Raw genomic sequence first — 19304 nt, 5'->3', positions numbered from 1 at the left:
CTCCGCCTGGCTCCCCGCGGTCAGACAGGAGCGCGTCTTTCTGTGTCCAGGGAGGCGCAGTGACCCACGGAAAGGTGAGTGGAAACCGGGAGAAGCCTCCTGGGCACCGGTTGAGGGGGCTCAGCCTTGGGATGTCCCGGGAGGAAGGGCTTGCTGTGGAGACCGGGGTTTAGTGATTTCTGTGTGAGGTGTGCGTGGGGCCTGGTTTTCCCAGTTGTCTTCGTTGGAAACACTGTGCTTTCCCCACCATGGGTCCTTGATTCCTTGGTCCTAGACCAGCAGCCATCTGCTCTGCAACAGCCCCACTGCTCCACGGCTCCAGAACCCAGGTTCTAGCCAGGACTGAAGCCTCCACTCCGAGCTCCTTGGGGTTGGTCTGTTGTACAGGGTCCCGTGTGGTTTCACACATGTGTGGAGATAAAACTGCAGACATAACTAATGCATAAATCTGAGTTCTGTGAGATTGGGTAATGCAGAGATGGACGCAGAACTCAGAATACCAACTATGCTTATATAAAGGATACACAGGGATTTTGAAAACCTTCACAGCAATCTACGTAGATGACACTGCTAAACTTTTTGTATTCAAATGCCAAAGTTAACTGGCTTAAAAGTTGACTTACTTTTTGTTAAATTCTCTAGAGCTGTTTAACTATTTGTGTTTTGATTTGTTTTGGATTTTAGCTTGGTGTCTCTATTTTCCTTCCACATAGTGTTTCTGCATTTATGTATTCTTAAATCGAAGACCACATAATTTACTTATTATAAAATCTTATGTGTAAAACCAAGACATGTATCCAGCAAAAAAACATTCTGTGAACATAGGTCATGATATCAGTGCTTTTTTTCTCCCCAAAAGTGGAATATACACTTCCATAGAGGAAAACTAAAATATGTTAATTTTTTTAAATAAAGATTTAATATTATTTTGATGCAGACCAAATAGTAAATCAAAGTACATAATTGTATTTTAAATAATTAAATTAATATTGCAACTTATTAAATGTATTGTTTCCTCTTAAACTGCTCAATGGCTAAAGGGCAATGAATCAGCTTGCAGCTGCCCAACTTTAAAAGAAACTGCAAATTACCAATTTTTAGTGTTGCCAGCTACAATAATTTTGTATTAACTGATATTTGTGTTTGTTCTTCTCATATAATTATTTTATTATGTTCTGTATCTCCAAAAAGTTTTCCCGCATCTGTAGAAAATGTTTAGCTGGCACCACAGGATGCTTACTTACTACATAAAACCGCTACTTCTAAGACCAGGAGCTATAGCTAATGTATCTAATACATAGAAACAAACACAGGGGACCAGACAGAGGAGGAGCCAGAGGAATATGTTCCAAGCAAAAAGAACAAGACAAAACATCACAAAAAGTGCTAAAGGAAATGGAGATAAGCAATTTATCTGACAAAGAACACAAAACAATGGTCATAATGATGCTCACTGAACTTGGGAAAAGAACTGATAATCTCAAGGAGGATTTCAACAAAAGGACAGAAAATATAAAAATGAACCAGTCAGAGCTGAAGAATACAACAGGAAATGAAAACACAATAGAGGACATAAGCTGGAGGATGCAGAGGAAAGAATCAGTGAGCTGGAAGACAGGGTGGTGGAGAGTGACCAAGCTGAGTAACAGAGAGAAAAAAATTTCTAAAATGAGAATACATGAAAAATCTCTGTGACACAATCGGATATCACCTCACACCAGTTAGGATGGCCAACATAGAAAAGACTAGGAACAAAAAACACTGGCAAGGAGGTGGACAAAGGGGAACCCTCCTACACTGCTGGTGGGAATGTAAACTAGTTCAACCATTGTGGAAATCAATAAGCAGGTTCCTCAAAAAACTAAAAATAGAAATACCATTTGACCCAGGAATTTCACTCCTACGAATTTACCCAAAGAAAGCAACTTCCCAGATTCAAAAAGACATATGCACCCCTATGTTTAATCTCAGCACTATTTACAACAGCCAAGATATGGAAACAACCTACGTGTCCATCAGTAGATGAATGGATAAAGAAGATGTACATATACACAATGGAATACTATTCAACTATAAGAAAGAAACAAATGCTACCATTTGCAACAATCTTGATGGAGCTAGAGGGTATTATGCTCAGTGAAATAAGTCAGGCAGAGAAAGACAAATGCCACATGATTTCCCTCATTTGTGGAGTATAACAATGAAGCAAAACTGAAGGAACAAAATAGCAGCAGACTCACAGACTCCAAGAAGTGGAGGGGTAGGGGAGGGCAGGTGGGGAGGGAGGGAGAACAGGATTGTGGGGTATCATGATTGGTGCACATGGTGTGTGTGGGGTCATGGGGAAGACAGTGTCAGGGAAGACAAATAGGGACTCTGTGGCATCTTAGTACACTGATGGACAGTGACTGCAATGGGGTATGTGGCAGACTGGATAATGTAGTAACCACATTGTTTTTCTTGTGAAACTTTCATAAGAGTGTGTATCAATGATACCTTAGTAAAAAAAAAAACATCTCTGTGACACCTCCAAACCAAACAATATTCTCATAATAGGGGTTCTGGAAGCACAGAAAATCCTTAACAAGATGAACGCAAGGAGGTCCACACCAAGACACATAGTAATTAAAATGGCAGAGATCAGCAATAAAGAGAGAATCTTAAGAGCAGCAAGAGAAAAGCAGACAGTTACCAGTATCTATAAGGCAAACTCCATAAGGCTATCAGATTTCTCAGCAGAAAGTTTACAGGCCACAAGGAAGGGGCATGGAATATTCAAATTACTGAGAGGAAAAAAAAACTGCAACTGAGAATATTCTCCCAAGCAATGTTAGCATTCAGAATTGAAGGAGAGAGGAAAAAGTTTTCCATAGATATCAAGGCTAAAAGATTAATCACCACTAGACTGACCTTACAGGATATGTTAAAGGGACTTCTTTAGATGGAATTGTTTTTAAATTGAGATGTTTTTCCTCAGTGAAATGTAGCTACACATCACTTACATAGTGACTTTGAAGTACAAAAGGCAAAAGTAGTAAAATCAGTAATACACAAATTATTAAGTGATATGCAAATTTAAAAGATGCAGACTATGACATTGTATACATAAAACATAGGGAAATAATAATTAAGATGAGGGAGTTTGGTGTAGATTTAGGGCATTAGGGTTTGGTTTAACTTTCATTAAGCACAAGTAGTCCATTTCCCCTGCCCATCTATCTCTATTGAGGCCTCCAGGATGGAAAGGACTTGCCCATGGTCACACATGAGACAGGGTTAGGCTGGACTGGTGGTTTTCTCTCCTTCCCCCATCTCAGTCCTGGGCTCTGAAAGGAGGAGAATGAAACATTCACTCTGGTGCTTTCAAGTCCACCGCCATCACATGTTTTGGAGTTCCTAGAGATCACATTTCCTCCTGCCCCACCTGGGCTGGGTGTTGATGGCCATACTCCTGGGCAGCCTGAGTGCCTGTCACACAGGGCCCTTGATAGGCATGTGTGGATTAATACAGGCCTGGGTGCAGTGACCTGCCAGCTCCCAAATGTTGCCTTCTTTAGGGCTGGCAGGGCCCTCTTGGGACTGGATGGATCCCTTGTCCTTTCTGGTGGGCAGCCACAGACAATCACACGTAGACAGGACAGCCCTTGGCTTCCGTCCACCAGGCGGGCATCCATGGTCCTCCTACTAAGGCCAGTCTGGGTCCTGTCAAGCCTCCTTGGCCAGTTACTGAGCTGATCCTGATGCTGGGCAATTGAACAGCTACATATGCAGTATAGACAGCCCTTTGAGATGTTTCAGTTCCTAACAGCAGTGTGGCTGACACAGGTGTCTCCTGCTTCACAGCCTTAGTCTGCCATGAGAGGTAATAACTTTCTGAGCATTGAATGTGGTCCTGACCACAACAGCCATACAGCAGAGTTACATACATACAGCCCTGCGTTCCTTCAGCCTTCCAGCTGTAACAAACCTTTGACTTTCATACTCATTGAAAATCAGAGACCTGAGAGCAACTGCCTCCCAGAGGGTAGGGAGATGCCTGTTACATTTACCACCAGCATTAACACTGCTTTTTCTGTCAGTGGATTAGCTTCTTGTGGCCATGGCAGGGCCCCAGGAGCAGCAGATGGGCAGATGCAACCCCCGACCCTACATGAGCTCCCTCCTTCCTTGGGCTTTGGACTCACTGCTGTGCACCGGGCCAGCAGTGATGTGGAGTGTGCTGCTTTCCCTGCCCGGCACCTGTTCTCATATCCAAATCTGCACCTCAGCTTTCCTGTCAGTCACCTGCCTCCATTCCAATCAGCTCCAGAAGGCAGACCCTATGTTCCACCCACCTTGAAGATGGGTGTGTGATCCCAGCCCATCCAACCCCACGTTCCATCCTCTGGGTGTTCTGATGGGGTCAAGGATGCAAATGCAACTGGAGCCAGGCCAAAGTCATTGAACGACATGACTTTTCATGGAACCTGAGGGAAGGAGGAACACTGCCTTAGAATGGTCGGTGAGTGGGTGTCCACCTGGAGCTGCTGGAGGCCCCAGATGCAGCGAGAGAGACTGCCCATGAGTGGGGCCACCCCACAGGCACTCAGGTCGGAGGGCTGGAGACCGACCATGTCCTACTGGGAGAGCCCCTGGATCTGGCAGGCTCAGGCACCATCTTAAAATTGCCTCTTGCAGTCACTAACATTTCTATCATTTATAAAGTAATTAGTTTATTTTACTTCTCCAAGTGTGTCTGGTCCCTTGCAACTAGAAAAGTCCCAGCTGACACATCATTATCAATAATTCCTGAGACTACCTCTGCCTGGCGTCCTCCCTGGGTGGAGCATGGCTGGGGGGGTGGTTGAGGAGTGCATGGGGTCAGATCTGAGGGGCTGAAAACAGCTCTGTCCCTGTTCCTTCTCTGTTCTGGGGTAGAGAATCCCCAGAACAGTGAGAGGAGAAGTTAGGGAAGAGGTCCCTGCATGTTGTGCTTGTATTTTCCTTGTTTTAGGGCTCATTCTGTTAGTGTGGTTTTTTTACTAGGAAATCCACCCAATTCCTCTAGGCTTCCAGGTTGATGCAGCTTGTTTCTAAACATGCTCTCAAGGCAACTTATTGCTGTTCACATCTGTGGCCACTGATTTAGGTAGTGTTCATTGGGTCTCCCCACTGGGGAGGTACTTTCCCCCATGTCCATCCTGTGTGTCTTCTTGAGGAGGAAGACCTCCTCTGAAGAGGGGAGTCGGCCACACCTCCATGATGGATGTCTGAGTGCCCACATCAATTATTCAGAATTCTTCTGCAATATAACTATGTCCAACCCCATGCGTAAAAATCACTTAATAACTTATTTTTACCAATGTGAATGTCTGGATGACTGTTTTAGGCTTTTGGTGACAGCCCAGCACTAGCATCTGGTTGCTCCGGTCATGGCTGCTGTGGCTCTGGAGAACTACATCCATCGGCTCCGGTTCCCCTTTGACATACTCAGTCTTTGTCAGCCTTTTTTGGGGGGGTACTTCCCTATTTTGTGATACTTCATTATTCTTTATTTACTGTTTCAGTCCTAGTGTTATGCATTTATTCAAACAGCCCTGCCACCTTAGGGAATGGTATTAAAAATTTACATGTTGCAGCTAAATGTGCTCAGTGGACAATGGAAGAAAATATACGCACCAGTTCCAATCTATGCATACATATCTAATTATAAAGATTTCTATGTGGAACTGTCTTTAGCTAAGGATGAGTTTATATAGATGTCTCCAGCCTCATCCTGTATCACATGGATATTGTCACCTTCTCTCCTTGTTTATCTGTAACTTCCCACTCCAACAGGAGAAGCCTGGCTTCTTAAGTCACAGGAGCAAAATGAAGTCACTTATGATAAGTCTCCATGTCAGGGAACCAAGACTTAATGCCTAACCTAACTGCAGTTTTGCCAGGCCCCCAGTCCCTCCCCACTTGCAAAGTATAACCTTTAACCAGCCATATTGGAGTTTCCTGGTCAGCCCTTGGAGGAAATCTGCTGACAGACCCCTTCTATTCCCTGTAGGAGGGTGACCTTGCCTAAAACAATGCATTCTTTGCTTTTATGTTTCCCCTCCCTCTCTGCCTTTATAAACCTGTCCTTTCCTGCAGCTCAATGGATTGCCCCTCTACTTGCTAGATAGGGTTCTTCCCAGTTTATGACTCTTTTAAATAAAAATAATTTGAAATTTAAATTTACATTTGGTTTTTGTATTTTAAACATATTTAAGATTCATCTGTGTCTGCATGGGTTGGCAATTCATTTCTTTGTATGGCTGAATAGTACTGCATTGTATGTGTAGGGGAGGAAAAATAACTTTTCCTTTACTTTTTCAGGTTCTTGGCTGAGACCCTCCATAATAAAAGAGAGATTAATAGTGAGACAGGGATGGTGGGTGTAGTCAGATTAGGGTGAGGGCCTACGGGGGGAAAAGCACGGTGGAATATTTACAGTAAGATCGATGTAACAATGGGCAAAGAAGTTCCTATTGAAAGTCTGTGCTAAGCATTATACGAAGTCAAGGTCACACTAATTCTCTAGGGTAAAGATATAGACATCTTCAGTGAGATCAGTTAAAGGTCAAAATGCCAGGAGCAACTTGGCCTGGAATGTTTGAGTGTTCTACAAGGGTATCATCATAACCTGTGACTCTGCTGTCAGCCCTAGGAATCAGAGTATATGACCCAGCCCACCTTGAGGACAGGGCAGGTGATGCAAGTCCACACCCCTAAGTTTTTTCATGTTCTTGCAAAATCCTCAGCTGCCTATAAAACCAACTAGACAACGCACCACTGCAGGCTCTCTTGTCCCCTCCTGGTGTGAGCCAGGAGCTCTAGTCTCTCACTTTATTTCTAAATAAAAGCCTATACCTTACTCTCCAAACCTTGAGTGTTTGTGAAGCTCGTTCTTCAGCTTCATGAACAAGAACCCCAGCATCAAAGGTAGGAAAAAAGTCTAGAATTTTGACAACATTAATACTGCCTGTATACACAGGGGATTCCCAGGAAAACTAGTGAACTCCAGGAAATGGCCCAAGCCATCACCTGAAATAGGATCTTCAGGTAAAAACAAAAGGAAGTATTCCAGGCAGAGAGCCAGTTGAGGGAAGTTATCAGGCAAAGCACAGTAAATAAGGGCTTAAGTCCAGGCCGCCTCTGTTGACATGGATTTCTAGGGATTTATTCATCCTTGTATTCTTGGTACAGAGAGGGAGACACTGTACAAGTGGAGATTTCCTTTCTTAATGCAGACTTCTCTCACAAAAGGGCAACTTGTAGTCACTTTTTAGTGATTCCTCTGTGTCTGCTGTTTTTAAAAATTAATCAGACCCAAATAATCCTATGCCCAAGAGGCATATTTTAGAGTGGCATATTCTGGTCCCTTTCACATGAATGTACCACAATTTACCTATTCATTCTGAATTTATTATCTACTTATTTCAAGTTTTTAGCCATTATGAATAGAGCTACTGTGTATAATTGCATGGTGGTTTTCTCAAAGCAGTTGTCTAAATACTGGAGGCATGATTCTTGGATCCTAACATGAGACTTGTGTTGAAAGAAACTGGCAAACTCTCTTCCAAGGGGCTGTCCATGCAGTGAAGGAGGCTCCCAGTGCTCCTCACCCCACAGAGGTCGATGTTGTCATGTTTCTGGAGTTTGGCAGTTCTCCTAGTTGTGCAGTGCTGTGTCTCCTGATTTCCCAAATCCTTTATCAAATATATACTTTGCAAATATTTTCTCCCAGTTTGTGTCTTGTCTATGGTTCTCTGAACAAGGTCTTTCAGATAAGAAAATTTAGTTTTATAAAGCCAAGAAATTATTTTTATTCTGTGAACATGCTTTTTGTGTAGGATCTTAACAGTTATCAGCAAATACAAGATTATGTAGATTTTCATTTTTTATCTAGAATTTTATGATTTTGCATTTAAAATTTGCCAATGTACAATTCTGAGTGAGCTTTGGTGTAAGCTGTAAAACTTGTGTCTGTAAGATAAACTCTAGCTGAAATAAGCAGGCAAAGAGAGGCAACAAAGGGCCAGGTAATTTATTTGAATGCCCTCCAGTGAGGTTCTGCAGTCCAGCTATCACAGGCCGGGGAAGTCATGTGAAAATAGACAGCGAGTTTTAAAAGAAGGCAGGGGGAGGCAGAGCTTAGATTTACAGCGGTGTGATGATTGGCTAAACTAAGGCACATTTTTCAGGTTGGGAGGGGGCAGCTGAAGGGCCCCCACCCATAAGATGGCGAAATTCCTGCATCTCTTCTGGGTCCTCGGTTCCTGCCGGCGCCACCTGAAGACCAATCACCCCTCGCCCCCCTCCCAATCCCAGCACGTAGCCAATAGCCACCAGCCCCGTAGAAGTGACACCACAATCACCCCATGCCCCTTCCTATATAACCCAGCACCTTTCCCTAATAAAGCGGAATTCTCCGGTGAATTGCTGCTGTGTGTCGCTCCTTTCCTTTCATTGGTGCCGAAGCCCGGGAGATGGGACACCCCAACTGGGCCCCGTCTTCCCCCAAAACCAGCAGCAGCTCGCCCTCGTCCTCTTTTTCCGGCGCTGGCTCCTCACACTTACCACTCCTCTTTGGCCTTTGGGTAATTTTTCCCCCAGAGCGGGCCGCTCTTCCCCGAGCTATCACAGCGCCATTGACCATGATCATCCTGCAAGGCCCTGACGCTCGGGGACGAGGAGGGAACTCTCCCCGCCTTAGGCCTTCACGGCTGCGGCGGACCCTCGGGCCCCTCCTCCGACAGCCATAAACGAGTTGACTCCTTTGCTCTCCCCGCCTTAGGCCTTCATGGCTGCTTTGGACCCTCAGGCCCCTCCTCCAACAGCCATAAACGATTTGACTCCTTTGCGGATGAAAATGCGCCCTTTCTCCCCCCCTTCTCCTTCCGTTCCTTCCACCGAAAATTCCTTCTGCTGAAAACTCCTAGTACTAGGTACCTCGGACTCCGGCACTCTGCCTTCTTAGAGAAGTCTGGGTGACGACCCACACTTCCTAAGAAACCGACTCGTATATGAGTTTCTGCAGACCACCAAGGATCATCGGAGACGCCCTTTGTCTCCTTGCGGTCTGCTCCCAGTCCGAGGATCTCCATTCGTCTTCCCCTGTTTGTCTCCTTCTCTGTCCTTTAGCCATGGGAGCCTCCTCATCCCTCCCTGAAAGTTCACCTCTTGAATGCCTGCTCAAGTATCTAGCCACCCTCTCCCTGACGCCTGATATAAAACCAAAACCTCCCCGTAAATACTGCTCCCAACTGCCGACATAGCCCCTAAACAATAACAACCAATGGCCCGCAGGGGGAACTCTTGATCCCAACATCACTCGCGATCTCTTTAACTACTGCCAGCGCCTGAAAAACTGGAAGGAGATTCCCTATACCGAAGCTTTCTGCCTCCTCCCCCTGCCTCCCCCCAAGTTCTCCTAGCCTGCAAGCCGTCTCCCCCGCAAAAGCCTCCCTTTCACTCCCTTCCCCCTCCTACAACCCCTCCACCCTCTTCCACTGAGGCCGCCGCCTCCCCCTCCTCTCCCACAACAGCCCCTCCCCCTTCCTCCACCACCATCTCCTCCCCCACCTCACTCTCCTTGCAGTTCAAGCCTGAGCCTTACAGCCCCCCTCCAACTAATTTCCAGGAGCCTCCTCTGTCTTTGCCCCCATCACCTGTTTCTCCCCCACAGACTGAACCTGAACCCTTCAGTCCCCCTCAGATTCGGTCCCGAAAGCCTCCCAAAATTATCACGTCTTTGCCCCCATCACCTGTTTCTCCCCACAGACTGAGCCAGAACCCTTCAGTCATCCTCAGACTCGGTCCCGAGGGCCTCCCAAAACTATTGCGCCCCTTCGAGAAGTAGCAGGATCCGAAGGCATCATGTGCGTTCACGGCCCTTTCTCCTTAGGAGATTTAACCCAACTGGAGAAACGCCTAGGTTCCTTCTCCACTGATCCCACGACATATATCTAGGAGTTTCAATGGACCCTCACACATCATGACATTTCAATGCTCCTGGCCAATACCCTCCTTCCTGAAGAGCGCAGATGAGTTTGGGACTTTGCCCAAATGTACGCCAAAGAAACCCACAGGACTGACCCCACCTATCCCCCTGGCCCCACCGCTGTCCCTGAACAAGACCCACACTGGGATTATAACACTGCCGTGGGTCTCCGCTCTCGAGATATTTTTGCCTCCTGCTTAAAAGCAGGTCTGAAAAAGGCAGCTTGTAAAGTAGTCAATTTTCAAAAGCTCCCTCCAAGTTCTTAGACAGACTCACTCAAGCTGTATTACAGTATACCAGCCGGACCCAGAAACGCCTGATGGGAGACATGTACTTATGACATACTTCCTAGCTCAAAGCTACCCCGACATTAAAGCTAAACTCAAAAAGTTAGAACAGGGCCCGGCTACCCCACAGACTGAGATCCTAACAGTGGCCTTTAAAGTCTTCCATAACCGGGAGGAGGAGAAAGAACACCATAAACAAAAGGCTGATCAGGCCAATTTCCAAATGTTGGCCCAGCTGATAAAACCACAACCTGGGCACTCCTCTACAAACAAGCCCCCCACAGGAGCTTGTTTCAAGTGTGGACAAGAAGAACATTAGTCAAGGGCTACCACCCCATGCCCCAGATGCCACAAAGAGGGCCACTGGGGATCTGATTGCCCAGCCACACGAAGGGGAGGCTGGACGAATAACCCCCATCCTAAGCCCTCCGTAGTGGGGCTGGCAGAAGAAGATTGATGGGGCCTGGGGGCTTCTCGCCAGACCATTTCCATCACCAAACAGGAGCCCAGGGTTACTTTAATAGTAGACGGTCACCCCATCTCCTTCCTCCTAGATACAAGAGCCACCTTCTCAGTCTTGCGAGAATACCGGGGCCCTACCACACCTGCCATTACTCCTATTGTCGGGATAGGAGGTAAACAGATTTTCCCATTAAAAACCCCCCCTTTTATGCACAATCCAAGACAATCCCATACCTTTCTCCCACTCCTTCCTAGTTATGCCCCAGTGTCCCATCCCTTTACTAGGATGGGACATCCTTTCTCTCCTCCATGTTTCCATAACTATATCCACTCCCACAGCCCCCAGTACTCCCTTTCTGATAGCCCTCATAGCTGATGACCCCCCTCTACCCAATGAAAGCTCCAGTTCCACCCTCATACACCCTGTAAATCCCAAAGTTTGGGACATTACAAGCCCCACCGTAGCTCTATGTCCTCCTGCCTCTATCAAATTATGTAACCCCTCTCAGTATATCTGTCAGGCCCAATACCCCCTAACCACTTCAGCCCTCATAGGCCTCCAACCCGTCATTCAAGATCTTTTAAACAAAAATTACCTCAGACCCACTCACTCCCCGTTTAATACCCCCATATTAGCTGTTAAAAAAACCAACGTATCTTTCCGCCTCGTCCAAGACCTTCACCTCATTAACATGGCCATCGTCCCTATCCATCCCTTAGTCCCAAATCCATACACCCTTTTATCGCAGATCCCTCCCTCAGCCTCCCACTTCTCAGTCCTAGATCTCAAAGACACATTTTTTCTATCCCTCTGGACCCCTCCCAAGATTTTTTTGCCATTATCTTGACGGACCCATACACAAGACATTCTGAACAACTCACTTGGACAGTTTTGCCACAAGGATTCCGAGTCCACCTTATTACAATACGTGGATGATCTTCTACTCTTGCAGTCCCTCGTACGAACACTCTCAACTTGACACTGCCTCCCTACTTAACCTTCTAGCTTCCAGAGGTTACCGGGTATCCCCTGTCAAAGCTCAAATCTCTTCCCCTTCTGTCACTTACCTGGGATTTCTTCTATCTCAACAAAGAAAGTCCATTACCTTAGACAGAAAACAGCTCCTCTCTGACATGACCGTTCCAAAAACCAAGACAGAAATCCTTTCCTTTCTAGGCCTGGCTGAGTATTTTAGAGCGTGGATCCCTAACTTCTCCCTGTTGGCAAGACCCCTATCTGACCACAGCAAGGGCGCCCCTGGAGAACCATTATCCTCACCCCAACACTCCTTCATTAAGCTCCGTGGAGCCCTTGTGAAAGCCCCAGCTCTCCATCTTTCTGATTTGTCGAAGCCCTTCTAATTATACATTCATGAGAGGTCCAGTCAAGCTCTAGGAGTCCTAAGCCAATATTATGGCCCATCCTTTGCCCCAGTAGCTTATCTTTCCAAGCAATTAGACTCCACAGTTCGGGGATGGGCCCCCTGCCTACGGGCATTAGCCGCTGGACAGCTCTTGCAGAAGGAAGCTCATAAACTGTCATTCGGGGTGCCCCTTACCATTCTGTACCCACATCACCTAAAGGATCTCTTAACCTACAAAAGTTTACAGACTCTCCCTCCCTCCAGACTCCTGACCTTACTGTCCTCTTTTCTCCAAAATCCCGTTCACCCCCTTTGCCATCCATACCCGAATCATGACTTTTTCCTCCTTTACTGCTCCCTCGCTCTCTCTCGCTTTTTTTCCTCATTCCTATTGTCTTCCCCGCCACCCCAGCCTCCTTTGTATGGCGATTCAAAGACAGACTTACACACAGCATCAAACAAAAATTACTGTCCTCATTGCCACATCAGACTGCCCTCTGAAAGGCTGCTCCGAGCCTTTATACCTCCACTTTCCTCCCTCCACCGAAGTGTTCACTAGCAGCTACCTTTATTCTCCCTACCTCTGCTTCCTCTATGACCAAAAACAAGCCTGTTGCAGGCGATGGCCAGACACCTACAGAGATGTCCCTACTGGTCTTGTGCCATTCACTACATGGGTAACTCCCAGTACCCACAGTATTACTCCTCCAACCCATTCTCTTCAATACTAACAAACCCCTTCCTCACCTGGCTGTGGCCCATTGCAGGCCCTATAATAATCATTCTTCTCGCCTGTCTCTTCTTACCTTGTATAGTAAAGTTTATCAAATCCCAAGTCGGTAAAATCTCTAATCAAACTTTCAACCAGCTTTTACTCAGGAACTACCAGCTTTTAGCCACAGAAGATCCCTCACCCTCATGTAACCTCCTCACCACACGCTGAGATGGACCCCTCTCTCTGCTGGAAATTGTTCCTGGAAACAATGGCCGCAGACGCCTGGCTTCTGGCACCCGTATCCTCTTGGCACCATTAGAATCAACAAGTCCTCAACCTATGGTTACAAGGAACCTTCATTGATTTCCAACCTGAAGAAGTTCACATCTACTCGTCCTTACTGTGGGAAGTCCTATCAACTCTTTCCTCCCAGTCCTCAAGCTCTCACTCCCTTCTCCGCCCCTGTTCAGCAGGAAGCAGTCAAAGAGAAAGCAATGTCCACAACCCCATAGAGGCGAAAGGGGGGAATGAAGGGCCCACACCCATAAGATGGCGAACTTCCTGCTTCTCTTCTGGGACCTCGGTTCCCGCCGGCGCCACCTGAAGCCCAATCACCCCTCGCGCCCCTCCCAATCCCAGCACGTAGCCAATAGCCACCAGCCCCGTAGAAGTGACACCTCAATCAGCTCATGCCCCTTCCTATATAACCCAGCACCTTTCCCTAATAAAGTGGAATTCTCCGGTGAATTGCTGCTGTGTTTTGCTCCTTTCCTTTCAGTTATTAGTGAATACAAGCAACCAACTTTTGTACCTTACAAATTTATTTTTAGTTTTAATAGGTCTTTGGTGGAGTGGTGTGGGAAATTGGAATTCTAAATTCTCACTGTTTGTACCGCAGGTTGTCCCAACGCCCAAGGCCCAGTGGCTACAGGGGATTCTCCCACGTGACTGCTAGTGACCCCCTGGACCCCTGCAAGGTGAGTAGCGCCCCCATCAGGTGAACTGGTTGGGGACGCTTTGGCCTCTGTTGACAGAGTGTGATGTCTACTCTGCTTTTCTCATGGTTGTTTGGCAAAGTAATTTACTTTCCCGAAATTTCAAACATACAGAAAACTTGCAGTGTCAGTACAAATTCTCATTTTACTGAGTTCCCCAGCATCTCACTTTACCGCAGTTGCCACTTCACACAAAATGCTGGAGCATCTACCCCAAACAGGGACATGATCCCAGGTAGTGTTAGGGCCTCCACGTGGTGATCCAATGCACAGACCCACGGTAGCAGTCACCACCCACACCAGCTGTGTGCACACGTCTTTCTATCCTGATGCAGTTTCGTTTTTCTGGAACTGTTCCTGAGATTTTACCTCAGTTGGACTCTCTGGGACCTTGGACAAGTGGAATCACATATTATTTGTCCTTCTTTGAGGGGGACATTTCACTGAGCATAACGACTTTAGGGTCCATCTGTGTATCAGGTCCTAGGACTCCTTGTTTACTCCACTGTGAGGAAACCACACTTTTTTCATGTGTCTGTGGACACCCTGGTCTCCACCTTTTGCCTGTTTTGAGTAATGCAGCTGTGAATATGGATATGCAAATATCTAAGTCCCTGCTTTCGTGTCACTTGGGCAAATGCCCTGAAATGGAATCGCTAATCATATGTTAGTTCTATACTCTAGTTTCTGGGGATGCCCTGCAAACACACACACACACACACACACACACAGTTTTCAAAGCAGCTTTGGACCATTTTCTTTATTTCTGAATTCGGCAGAATAATGCAGTTTGTGGGTCAACCCTGTATTGTTCATCCGTTTACCACTTGATGGGCATTAGGGTTGTTTCTGCCTTTTTGCTGTGGTGAGCAGTGCTGCCAAGAACTCATGGGCCAGTTTCTGTTTGAACAACGTTTTCATTTTTGGGGGTATGTATCTAGGAGTGGGTGTTAACCCACAATTAGGTAATTGCATTATATATTATGAGGAAATGGCAAGCTGTTGTACACAGGCTGCATGTTTTACATTTCCACAAGCAAAGTTTAGGGGCTCCAATTCCTCTACATCCTTGACAGCATGTGGTTTTGAATCTTCCTGAGTATGGCCATTGCCCTGTGCTTGCAGTGGGTGGCCACTGTGATCTAATTTGCATTTCCATTATGACTAATGCTGTGTGATGCCTGGTCACGTGCTTGTTGAATGTTTGTGTGTCTTAGCTGGAGTCTTTTTTCCACTTTAAAATTTGGGTTGTTGTCTTGTTGCCCTGTACGAGTTTGTAGTGTTTTCTGGATAACAGGCTCTTGTAAGATGTTCAATGTGCAGATATTTTCTTCTGTCCTGTGACTGTTTTTCACATTATGGTTGGTGACTTTTGATGCAGAAAAGTTTTTAATTTGGGAGAACTTTAATTTATGCTTTTTTTGTTGCTTGCCCTTTGGTGTCATATCTGAGAAACCATGGCTAAATCCAACATCATGAAGGTTTCTCCTCATGTTTACTTCTAGAGTCTATAATTTTACCTATTACATGTAAGCACTTTATCTTGAGTTAATTTTTATATGGGGTATGTATTAAGGGTCCAGTTTCATTTCTCTGCACAGGGACAGCCATTTGCCCAGCACCATTTGCTGAAAAGACCATTCTTTCCCTAATTAAATGTCCACCCTTGTCAGAAATTAAATGACTGTAGATGGTTGTGGTCATTTCTGGGCTTTCCTCTCAGTTCTGCTGATATATACATGCAGTTGACCTTTGAACAACATGGGGGTTTGTGTAGCTCACATCCCACAGAGTCAGAATCCACATGAAACATCTGACTCCCCCAAAACTAAAGTATTATCCTAAAACTGGTTGCCTATTTTGACTGGAAGCCTTACCAATAATATAGACACTCAATTAAGACATATTTTGTACATTATACATATATTTTGTGCTGTATTCTAACAGTAAGCTAAGCTAGAAAAAAGCAAATGTTTCAAATTGTCTTAAGTCTTTAAACACTTTTTCTATATATTTGTGGAAAAAAATCCACTCAAGTGGACCTGGGCAGATCACACCCCTACTGTCCAAGGGCCAAATGTGTATGTTTATGCCAGTGGCACAGTGTTTTATGTACTGTTACTTTGTACTAAGATTTGATCTTGGGGGCCATGAGCCTCCAGCTTTGATTTTCTTTTTCAAGATTGTTTTCAAGGCCTCTTTGGGGTCCCTTGATATTCCATGTGTCAGGATCAGCTGGTACATTAAAGCCTGTGTGAATTTTCAAAGAAATCATGTTGACTCTGTAGGGTGCATTTGAGTCATTGCCACTTTAACAGTATTTAAGTATTTCCATCACCATGAGTAGACTTTACATGTATTTAGCTCTTTTTTAGTTTTAAAATTATCAATGTTTTATTATTTTCAATGTACAAGATTTGCACCTTAAGTCTATTCTTAGTATTTTATTAATGTTCACATTATTTAATATGGAATTTTAAAGAAGAGGGGCTTCTCCTCTGATCACAGGGCTCTTTCCATCACCCTGGGGGGTCCTTCACTCCCCACCCAGAGCTGCAAATGGACAGTTAGAGAAACTGCCTGTCAGACCCTCACATAGCCCTGGAAGCTGATACTTGTCACTATGGCCACATTGGCCTTTTAGTTGGAATCTCAGTCCGTACATCTTGGGGTCACACATTATACATTATACATTTTGTATAACTCAACTTAGTTTCTCTTTTATATGCTCCTTCTCCTGGGAATAGTGGAAACACGAATTCCCAACCCTCTCCCTGGGATGTGCCACCATGAACACGGGAGTACAATAGAAAACATGCATATTGGTCTGGGCCTCGTTCCTGACACTGGGTTCCTAAAGCTCTGGGGATTTCCTGAGTAATAGTGGCATCTTTTGTTCTAAGTAGGTGGTTCTGGGTGGGTTCTGCTTGGTTGTCTGACAGGCAGAAAGCCCAAGCCATGATGAGAAGCTTGGGATTTTCAGCGTCACCCCTCCATTCTCCAGAGAAAGGGGAGGGGATAAAAATGGAGTCAATAATACACCATACCTGTGTCTCAAAATATGGAATTTGGAGAGCTTCCAGGTTGGCGAACATATCCATGTGGTGTACTGGGAGGGTGATGCATTCCAACCCCACAGGGAAGAATGAAGCCTTCTGCTGGCCCAAGGCCGATGCCTTCGTAATCCCAAAGAAGCTGTTAGAAACAATTTCTCACACAAGACCGGTAAACTCCAGTGATCAAGGCACCAAATTCACTGGGCAAATCACTGTACATTTCACTGTCCAAGTTGTAGTGAAATGTAATGGATGTACCCCAATTTGCCAAGGCATTCATCTATTGAAACACATCCTGGTTTCTTGAAGTTTTTAGCCTTTATGAATAGAGGTATTGCATAAAATTGCATGGTGGCTTTTTTGGGGCATTGTTTTTCAAAGCAGTTTAAATACTGGCGATGTAATTCTTGGATGTTAAGGTGAGATTTTTTTAATTGTAAAATATTTGTTATGGCTCATTTTTTAATGGATTTTTGTATATCTTGAGTATAAATCCTGTATCAAATATGTATTTTGAAAATATTTTCTTTCAGTTTGTGTCTTGTGTTTGGGTTCTCTGAACAAGGTCTTTTAGAGTAGAAATTATAATTCTGTTAAGCCCATGTGATTATTTTTCTTTTGTGGATAAGCCTTTGGTGTTGGGTGGTGAAAGTCTGCAGTAAAGTTGTGTAGATTTTGCTTTTACCTATGAATTTTCTAATTTAGAATAAAAAATTTGCCTATGGAGAATTTTTTTATGAGTGTACCATTAGAAAAAAATTTTAATTAAGGTATTACTGATATACACTCTTATGAAGGTTTTACATGAAAAAACACTGCAGTTACTACATTCACCCATATTATCGAGTCCCCTCCGTAACCCATTGCAGTCACTGTCCATCAGTGTAGTAAGATGCCACAGAATCACTACTTGTCTTCTCTCTTCTACACTGTCTTCCCCGTGATCCCCTACACCATGTATGCCAATCATAATACCCCTCAATCCCCTTCTCCCTTCCTCCCTACCTGCCCTCCCCCACCCTCCCCTTTGGTTAACTGCTATTCCCTTCTTGGAGTCTGTGAGTCTGTTTCTGTTTCGGTCCTTCAGTTTTACTGTGCTGTTATACTCCACAAATGAGGGAAATCATTTGGTATTTGTCTTTCTCCACTTGGCTTATTTCACTGAGCATAATATCTTCCAGCTCCATCCATGTTGTTGCAAGTGGTTGGATGTGTTTTTTTCTTATGGCTGAGTAGTATTCCATTGTGTGTATGTACCACATCTTTGTTATCCATTCATCTACTGATGGATATTTAGCTTGCTTCTATATCTTGGCTATTGTAAATAGTGCTTCAACAAATAGAGGGGTGCATATGTCATTTTGAATCTGAGAAATTATATTCTTTGGTGAAATTCCTAAGAGTGGATTTCCCAGGTCAAATGGTATTTCTATTTTTAGTTTTCTAAGGCACATGCCTATGGGGAATTTTGAGTTAATTTTGGTGTAAGTTGTAAAGCCTGTGTCTACTTCATTTCATTCCTTTCACTCTCAAACAAAGTGGAGAAGACACAGGAAATTTGTGCCTATTGCGGCTTGAATTTCCAAAGATTTGTGGTTCTTCAGTTTAGCCACAAGAGGACACCACCTTCCCTGAGCTGTGAGCGCGGTCCTGCTCCGCTCACTGCGGCCCGCAGGTGGCGCCTCTGCCTTCTTTGTGAACCAGCGGGGCGCATGCGCAGTCAGGTCGCAGGACTTCTCTCCCAGCTCTGACTGGTGCTGGAATTGCTCCGGCTTCCCTGCAGCTCCGTGACACGGCGGTCGGCGTCTGCAGTGACAGCTCTGTTTTCTGAGGAGCTGCGGTAGGGCAAGGTAAGGAGAGGCTCTCCGTGCACCGCCTGCCGAGCGCTCCTCTTCAGGGGCCGGGGGAGGAAAGCCTGCGATGGGAACCGTCTTTGCGGAGTCTGGGCTGAGGCGGGCGCGGGTGAGTTCGGGGTGCGGCGGGCGTGACTCAGGGCGATTTTGGGGCGCAGGCTGAGACTGAGCCAGGGCGGATGTGCACGTCCAGCGCGTCCCCGGGAGCCCGTGTCTCCGCGCTGGGCACCTCGGGCCCCGTAGAGTGGGTGGATTGGCCGCACCTGTGGGATGCCCTCCTGGCTGCAGGCATCCTTCCTAACAAGGCTCTGAGATGGGAAAGGGGACGGAGGGGACTTGGCTGCTTAAGCGGCCCACTTACCGGGCTGCAGCCCTTGCTGTGTGCCCAGCACATGGGGCAGTTTCCTGGGAAGGTTCCCCGAGGTGGGTCCACCTGGGAGGCTCCCCGGGCACAGCATGGCACACAGCCCAGCTTCCTGAGGGATGCCCCCACCCACGGCCTGCGCCTCGTTGAGCCGGTTCTTTGGGCCGAGCAGGTTGGGGGATGAAAGGCACCTGGT

This window comes from Manis pentadactyla, chromosome 6 (assembly GCF_030020395.1).
Source record: "Manis pentadactyla isolate mManPen7 chromosome 6, mManPen7.hap1, whole genome shotgun sequence".
Taxonomy (NCBI): Eukaryota; Metazoa; Chordata; class Mammalia; order Pholidota; family Manidae; genus Manis; species Manis pentadactyla.
This window is presented reverse-complemented; position numbering follows the sequence as displayed.